This window comes from Sceloporus occidentalis, unplaced genomic scaffold (genome assembly GCF_023333645.1).
Source record: "Sceloporus occidentalis isolate IW3139 unplaced genomic scaffold, rSceOcc1.0.p SCAF_13, whole genome shotgun sequence".
Lineage (NCBI taxonomy): Eukaryota > Metazoa > Chordata > Lepidosauria > Squamata > Phrynosomatidae > Sceloporus > Sceloporus occidentalis.
The window spans coordinates 20,322,816-20,331,917 of record NW_028316993.1 but is presented as its reverse complement, the minus strand read 5'-3'; positions in this window follow the sequence as shown (position 1 = coordinate 20,331,917).

Genomic DNA, 9,102 nt, shown 5'->3' with positions numbered 1-9,102 from the left:
TGTCTCACTGCCCCACTCCTGGTGGCAGAGGAGAACGTGGTGCCCATCCTCGCATCATGCGCCATTCTGCATAACATCTGTGAGACCAAGGGCAGGGTCCTGGATGAGGGCACGTGATATAGGTGCCGTTTTGTGCTGCCCACCCTGGGAGCAATCATGGCGGATGAAGAAAAAGCAAAGCAGAAAGAAGGGGAGGCTGTGAGGAATGCCCTGGCAGATTTTTTTTCTGACAAGGAAAATCTGAAGCATGGCTCCTGTGCCATCATCTGTGATGTCAGAGTGCATTGTACTGTAATAGCATAAGCACATGAATAAATGTATCCCATTATCCACAGTCTGTGTCTGCCTATCATTCCTGATCTGTGCTGTGGGCATGTTTTGCCACGTGCCTGAGGGGGACACACACAAACACACACACACAAAAGGTCTCCTGGAGCCTGTTTTCCTGGGTCAAAAAGATACATCAGCTCCAACTGCCAATTGCCCCTTTGACAATGTATCAATCCCCCTCAAACTCAAGCTTTCCTAATGGCCCATTTGAATGTATCAATAGGGCACCCAGAGGGCATCTATTGGGGGAGAGATTCAAACTGCTCCTCTGAGAGCTTTCATTGGCCTAGGACCACCTTGGCCTAATGGCCCTGAACCACAGGTGCCCATATATACCCGTGCGCAACTGTGCAAGACCCCAGGACGGCGATCAAGATAGCAGCGCCACGCAGGAGGGTCCCGGTCCGCATCGCTTACTGGACGGACGAGGAGGTCGGGATCCTCCTGGTCTCCCTGATGCCACAGTCAGCCGCTCAAAGGGTGATGGCCAGCACCAACAAGCTGAACTGGGGGTTTTTTATCCAGGCGTCCTGTGCCCTCGAAGAGTGAGGGTTTCGAAGAAAGATGCATCAGTGCAGAGTAAAGTTTAAAACTCTGAAGGCATCTTTCTTCGAAACCCTCAAAGACTTCGGGGAACACCCCCCGGTTGACAGGCGGCCACCATTCTTTGAGCGGCTGAAGGACCTGTGGATCAGGGGAGATCGGCCGAGAGCGGAAGATCGCCGTCCTCCAGGTAAGTCAGAGCTCTTGCCATGCCCTGTCCTATCCTCCTTGACCCTTCCCTTGCCCTCCCCTTCTTCCTGCATGGTGCCAATGCCATCCCTCCTCTTCCCTTCTGCAGGCATGCGGCTGAGGCGGAGGCGGAGGGAGGAAGGGCACCATGCCAGGTCGCCCTCTCCACCATCCTCGGGGGACGAGGATGTCCCCAAGGGTGGGCCACAGCCAGGACCAGCTGCTGTGGCCCCTCTGCAGCCAGAGCAGGCTCCTCTGGCAGAAGGTAGGTCCCCAGGGTGAGGGGTGGGGGTTGCCTGACTGCAGCCCCCACAACACTTGTGTCCTTCACTGCCATGCCAGCAGACTTAACTTGGGCCTTTTCTTCCTCTTTTGCAGGGCTTGAAGTCCTTGCTGCTGTTGCCGCCGCAGAGGAAGAAAGCCTGGCCCGAGCCGCCGCCTGCCTGGGGCACCAGGGGACTTGGCCCTGGATGCCAAGGCCATGGATCGCCTCATCCAAGCCCGGCAGCGAGGTAAGTGTGGAGGTGAACCCAGGGAAGGGAGTGGGGGCACCCAGAAACCCTGCCTGTGGGAATGGGTGATGGGCTCCACAGGCTGCTTCTAACCATCCTGTTTTTTCCCCCCTGCAGAGCAGCGGACTGAGCAGAGGTTGGCTGCCATGGAGGAGGCGATACTGAAGATGGGGGAGAGAGTGGCGGCCATTGAGCAGACCCAACAAGAGATCCTTCGTCGGCTGCCCGCCCCACCCCCCTTCCTCCTCCCTGAAGCAGCTTCCCTCCCCTGCCCCCTCTGCCATCCCCCTTCACCACCACCCTTCACCATCCCCCTTCCCTTTGTAAATATGTAAATAGAAAAGTTTTTTATTATTGTTAATAAAAAGTTTATTTTTTTAAAAAAAAATTGTGTCGTTCATTGTGCGCAACTGCGGTAGTGTGCATGTGTGTGTGAATGTGACAGCTTATGCGCAACTGTGCATTCTAATCCTAGGCAGGAGTGCTGTGCGGTAGCAATGTCCAAACTCTGTCCTTCCAGGTAAGTGTTTGGACTTCATCTCCCAGAATCCCAGACCACAGGGCAAGGTGGCTGGGGATTCTGGGAGATGAAGTCCAAACACCTGGAAGAACAGAGTTTGGACATTGCTGGTTTAGGGGACCAGTGAGGCAGGCATGGTGGGAGGAGGGAACAGGAAGGGTAGAATAGATCAGATAGGGCTGGGAGGGAACACATACCCTGGGAGGCAAAATGATGTCTTTATGGGACACCATGGGACCTAGTGCCTTGTCAGTGCTCCCTGGCCCTTGATCCCAGGCCCCCTCTACTTGCCCGTTGCCTTTGGGGGCGAGTTGTGGGCGGTGGGATTGCCACTGCGTCACTGAAGAGGCTGGAGGATGGCCCAGCAAGAGGCTGCTGAGACAGTTCCACCTCCATTGCAACTCCCTGCTCCTCAGCTGGAAGGATTGCTCTTGCTGGGGGCTCCTGCTGCCCAACCCCTTCCTCCACGACCCTGGGGACAGCCCTGCCTCTTCCACTCTGCTCCCTACATACCCTTCTGCGTCTCATGCCACCCTGCCCTCCCCTCAGGATCTCCACCATTTGCCCCATCAGAACAGTCTGCGCTTCCAAGGTGGTGTTGTCGCCTCTGCTCCTGGACTGTGGTCCCGTGCTGTTGGTCTGACCTGTCTATTGCTCTATCCTGATTCTGAACGGCCCTCTCTTGAAATTCCAGTGCCCAGTGCCTTGTCCATGATCTCCCTGTGGGACTGTCTGCCCCTCTCCCTTTCCTCAGAGGCTCGCTGCCCCTGCTCCACCAGTGCTGTCATGTGCTCTGCTGAGCAAGCCTTGAGCTGATAAACAGCCGCCACAGTTCTAATAGCTACTGATGGACGCACCCTTTTCTTCTTGGTCGCAAGTCGCTCCTCTGGTGTCATGGCAGCTATGGGGTTAGCTGGAGCTACTGCTTCTTCTTCTTCTTCTGTTCGTCCTCCTACTATTGGACATACAACCAGAGAGTCATAAAGCCTACAGTTAGCAGAGACCCTGAGGGCCATCTAGTTCAATCCCATTCTGCCATGCAGGAACTCTCACTCAAAGCTTCCCCAATGTGGCAAAGGGTAGAGCTTCAAACTAAGGGCGTGGGGAAAGGAGAGATTTACATCCAAGGGATGGGTGCCTTAGGAATGTGGAACACATGCAGCACATGACCATGCCAGGGACACTCACAATCCTACTTCCCCATGATCCCTGGCCCAGCAACCTTGCAAACATACCAGCATAGTAAGCAGTGAAAGAAACAATGCCACAATTGCACAGTTGAGCCATGCAGTTTGCCCTATTGTGCTGCACTTGCGCCACTATACATTTCTTGTCAACATAAACATAGGGTTTACCTTGCATAGTCTCTTCACTGCCAGCACGAGATGGTGGTCTGCTTCTGGAGCTCCCGGCCCCAGCAGACATTCATCTGAGCAGGGCGCGGGGGTCCAGAGGTCTCTGGCTGCTGGAGGAATCGCCCGAGTCGGGGTGTTCCTCTTGCTGCTCATCTGTATGGCAAGGGACAAGGGTCATCTCTGCCCTGTGCCCACCCTGGGGCCACATCTTCCCATTATCCCATTTCCCCCCTCCCTTTCCCCCAGGGGCCCTGGCACATCTTACCGTGAGAGGGCATCAAAAGGTCCTGGGAACATTCCAGCTCTGGGGTCTCCTCCATCTCCTCTTCCACCACCACAGGTTCGGCTCTGGCTGGCTGGCCCACCGGGACCCTCACACGCTCCCCACTGGTGGCTAGTCTGTTGGGTCTGATGCTTCCATCACTTTTAATGAAAGCATGCAGCTCCTTGTAAAAGGGCAGGGGGGTGGCAATCTTAGTACCTTTCGCCTGGGCATCTCTGTATAGTTTGTATTGAGATTTCAGCGATTTGCATTTCTGGCGACATTCTTCCCAACTTCTGCTGTGGCCCTTGGCCCTCATGGCCTCTGCCACTTCTTTATATGTCTCAGAGTTCAGGTAGGACTGGTCCAATTTCTGCAGAATATTTGGCTGGGACCATATAGCTATGAGGTCAGCCGTCTCCGCATGGAGACCAAGACGTCCCCCTCCCTTTTTTCGGGGTGTTGGTGGATGGCTGTGCCATCCTGCCTCGTGGCAAAGGGGAGCCGCCACACAGCTGTGCCAGGAGCAGCCGAACTGTGCCCGTTCCCCAGGTGAAAATGGCACAGGAATGTGTGTAGGGGTTCACTTTAAATTCCAAACTTTCCCTTATCACTTTCTACAACCAAAACATCTGCTGGCAAAACTTACAACTTCCCGCGATTCTAGCAGAGCATGCGCACATGCAACTCTAGGGTTAGGGTTACGAGCATTAAAATAGAATGCAGCTGTGCCGCAGCTTCCACAGCTGCATGGCATCTGACGCTGCAATTAAAGCCTGACTGCAAACCGCGCATGTCCCGGGACCCCGACTCATTATGCGACGCAGCAGACATGGAGCTTTTAAATGGGCGTGACAATTGTGGCGTATCAGTGCAGCAGCTTATATACGGAGATGCGCACGTACGCTGCTTATCAAAAAGAAGTGGAAAAAAGCGGCACCTTTTTAATGCCGCTTCTTCCTGCTTGGGGCATGTGGGCGGCGCGTTCATGACGGCATTCAGGTAAGGGCCGTCTAAAGGCTACACCTTCATGACGTCATGAACACACCCCTTTTTGCCTGTCTGTAACCCGCCTTAATGTCTATTTTATTGCTTGCTGGCTTATGGTTTTAAGTTTGGGGGAGGGTTGGATGTGGAATTGTTTTCAATTGTGAATTTTTATTTTTATGATATTTTATTGTTATATTTTTTGCTGTAATCCGCCTTGATTCCCCAGGGAAAAGGTGGATTCTTCTTCTTCTTCTTCTTAACTGAATAAAAACATACTTCCATTCCTCTCTCCAGAATCTCCCAGCATTCAGCTTCAGAAGATGACCCTGAATTATACTATAATGAGAAGGAGAGGAATGTTGTGGTGGCTTGCAGTGTTTTATGTTGCTACTATATGGTTTATATATCTACAATGTATGTGTTTATATACTATTACAAATATATATATTTTAAAAGCGAAGGGACAAAGATTTTTCCTTCTCTGTTTTCTTTATAGCAGTATGATTTCATTCTTTCTCCCTTTAATACTTTTTCAACTCCCCTTACTGATTTTCCCCTAAACTATTGCAAACATGTATCTGAGGAAGGAGGCTCAAGTCTACAAAAATTCTTTATACAAAATTTTGTAGATTTCTTTCTACAAAAAGTCTACAAAAAAAGTCTACATGCTACTAATTTCTTTCAGTCAGTCTCAAAAGTGCTACAAGATCCCTTTACTTACTGGTTTTCCAGACTAACGTGGCTATGTCTTTGAATTCTATCCCAAACATTGTAACATTCCAGCTTTCTCTTGTCCATTGGATTTTCCCCATGCTCTGATCATTTTGGCTCACAGAATCATAGAATCATAGAGATGGAAGCGACCACAACGGCCATCCAGTCCAACCTCATTCTGCCATGCAGGAAATCTCAATCAAAGCATCCCAACAGATGGCCATCCAGCCTCTGCTTGAAGACCTCCAGGGAAGAAGACTCCACTGCACTCTGAGGAAGGAGTGTGTTCCACTGTCGAACAGCCCTTACTGTCAGGAAGTTCCTCCTAATGTTGAGGTGCAATCTCTTTTCCTGGAGCTTGCATCCATTGTTCCGCGTTCTAGTCTCTGGAGCAGCAGAAAACCAGCTTGCTCCCTCCTCATGATAACATCCCTTCAAGTATTTAAAGAGGGCTTTCATATCTCTTCTTGAGGCTAAACATATTCAACTCCCTAAGTCTCTCCTCATAAGGCATGTTTTCCAGACCCTTCACCATTTTAGTCATCCTCCTTTGGACACGCTCCAGTTTGTCCTTTTTGAATTGTGGTGCCCAGCACTGCACACAATATTCCAGGTGAGGCCTGACCAAAGCAGAATAGAGTGGCACTATTACTTCCCTTGATCTAGACACTGTACTTCCTAGGATTGCATTTTTAGCTGGTGGATCACATTGTTGACTCATGTTCAACTTATGGTTTACTAGGACTCCTAGATCCCTTTCACATGTACTGTTGTTAAGCCATGTGTCCCCCATCCCATATCTGTGCATTTAATTTTTTTTTTTTTTGCCACAAGTGTAATACCATAACTTTCTCCCTGTTGAAGTTCATTCTTTTAGTTTTGGCCCAGTAGTCTAATCTATTCAGACCACTTTGAATGCAGATCCTTTCCTCTGGGGTATCAGCTACTCCTCCTAATTTGGTGTCATCTGCTAATTTGATAAGCATGCCCTCAATTCCGTCATCCAAGTCATTGATAAAGAAGTTGAATAGCACTGGGCCCAGTCATGCCTTTCCAAGATGGAGGGAAAGATAAACCCTTTGCGTTCAGCCGGTCAACCAATTGCAAATCCACCTAATAGATGCATTTTCTAGCCCACATTTTACCAGCTTGTTTGCAGGAATATCATGGGGGACCTTGTCAAAGGCCTTGGAGTCAAGATATGTTGCATTCCCTTAATCTACCAAGCTGGCAATGTTTATCAAAAAAAAGAGATAAGTTGCCTTTTCTGCTTTTTTGAAGCCCTAAAATACCCTTTCTATATACCATTACTAGAACTGTACGGAGTGTTCCAGATGTTGTTGCATTACAGATTTATATAAGGGCAGTGATATTGGAAATATAATGTATTTAGAAACAGGAAATTCATTCATCACCATTGCTCACTTGTTTCTCTAACAGCACGGAAAACAGAAGTCATAAAGAGATCTACATTACATGACTGTTACAAGGATTACAACAAATTAACTTTGAGCATTATGTATGCTTCTAAATATTTGTGCTAGCGATAATTACTTTTGATACATAAGACTTGTTAATTAGGCAATCTGAGAGATAATATGAATATGTTATTGTATTAAAACAATTAATTATATACTAGCCTGTTCCTTTATCTGAATCTCAGGTTTGAAGTAAATCCATAATGTCATTATTATGTACATTGTAAATGACTTGTTATGACTATCTTGGCTGTGTCTCAAACAGTCCTCTCTAGAGGACACTGGAAAATATATTCAAAACCCTGCATGAAACCCAAGGAGAGGCATCATTTTAAAAGAGCCCAATTATCTTCCGGCCAGCGAATGGAGGTGTGAGGAGGCTGTTTGCAGGGCTCTGCAAACTCCTCTCGTTCCGTGGGAGTTAACTCAGGCAAACAGCTTGGTTTCTGGGTCAAACCTCTCCCGTTTAGGAGGGTTCTAGAGGGTCCTCACGAAGGCTCGTTACCTGTTTGTTGTTGGGGCAGAAACCGAAGAAGCCTTGGAAGGGAGCTGCGAGGGAGAAACCCCAACAGAAGCAGAGGGAGCCAAGAGTGCCCAACTGCGGATGAAAAGCCCTTGGCTACAAGCACCTCTGCCGGTTCTTTTTTAAAAAAGAAGAAGAGGAGGAGGATATAAAAAACTAGGAGCCTGGATGTTATCAGTCTATTTTTCACTGGGTTATCAAGACCACGCGTTGCAAGGATACAATCAGCTTTTCTTATTGGATGCACTGTCCTGGGAAAAGCTCCCACATATACAACTGCAACTGAGGCAATCTTGCCATTGGGTAGGGAAATCTGGCAACTATCACAAGCGTCTTTAAACTATTACAAACTGTCATATGAAAAAGGGGAGTGAAACTTTGTTTCTTCCATGTGAACTGTTAGATTGAAGCTTGAGTCAAACCTCCCACTTGGAAGTTAATAATAATAATAATATGCTTTATTTTTATACCGCTTTTCCGAGGTGATCAAAGCGGTTCACAGAATCATTTAAAACTTACACATCATAAAAACAACCTCACAAAAACCAATAAAAATCGAACAACATGCAATAAAGCCAAGCGAGATGGTGGTCGGGAGGAGGGCTTCACTTCTTAGCAGGCAGAGGCCTGTTGTTGCTGGCCTGCTTCTCTCCCCCTCAAGATGGCGGTTGGGAGTTAATAGCCTTTGATTTTTTCTTGAAGGACTTGAAAGGCTGAAGTATTACTTGTGCCAGTGTGAGGGGAATTTGAAATTGTTGACTCAAGAGCAAGCTATCTGGCAATCTTTGGAAGCTCTCCATTGAGAGAAACTGAATCAAAGGAGTCAGTGGAGTGAGGAACAGCTGGGACTGTAAATTATTCTACAGCTGAGACGGAAAGGTGGGAAACAACTTGTAAAGAAACTGAAAAGGTTTTAGAAAGAGAGGAATAAGGATAGGATTAAAGCATAAGAATACAGGGAGGAAAAAGGATGCTGTGAGAGGGAAATTTATTATTCCCAAGTGGTAACAGTGTAAGAGGAAAGGAAAAGATAAAAGAAGAATAGGATAAATTGAAATGAACACCAGACAGAATACAGCAAACCTAGCCAAAATGACATCTCAATCCAGCAGGAGGAACTCTATGGAACAGAGTTCTATAATGGAAGAAATTAGAAAACTAACAGTACAAATGAAAAAAAAATGGAAAAGACCTGGAAAATTTTTTTAAGCAGGAAATAAAAGATCTGAGGAGAGATTTGAAATCAGATATGAAGGCAGAATTAAAATTGGAATTGAAAGGGATTAAGCAATCTCTAGAAGAGGTAGTGAAGGAAGTTTCCCAGGTCACTATGAGAATTGACAAACTTGAAGCAACATCACAAGATTTGCAAGAAAAATCATCTTTTCTTATACAACAACAGGAAGCGCAACTGGACGTCAAGGCTTTGGAGGATCTGAGGCAGAGAGAGAACTCTTTGAAAATTAGAGGCCTTAAAGAATTAAAACATGAAAATCTATATGACTACTTAGTACCTGCTATAGCAAATTATATGGAAATCCCCTACCAGGATTTATTAAAGGATGTAAACAAAATATTCAGAGTAAATTCCATCATTGCTAAAGAAAAAGGCTTTCCTAGAGACGTGGTGATCTCTTTTGTTTGGAAAAAAATAAGAGATGAACTATTATTCCTCAGTTATGAAAA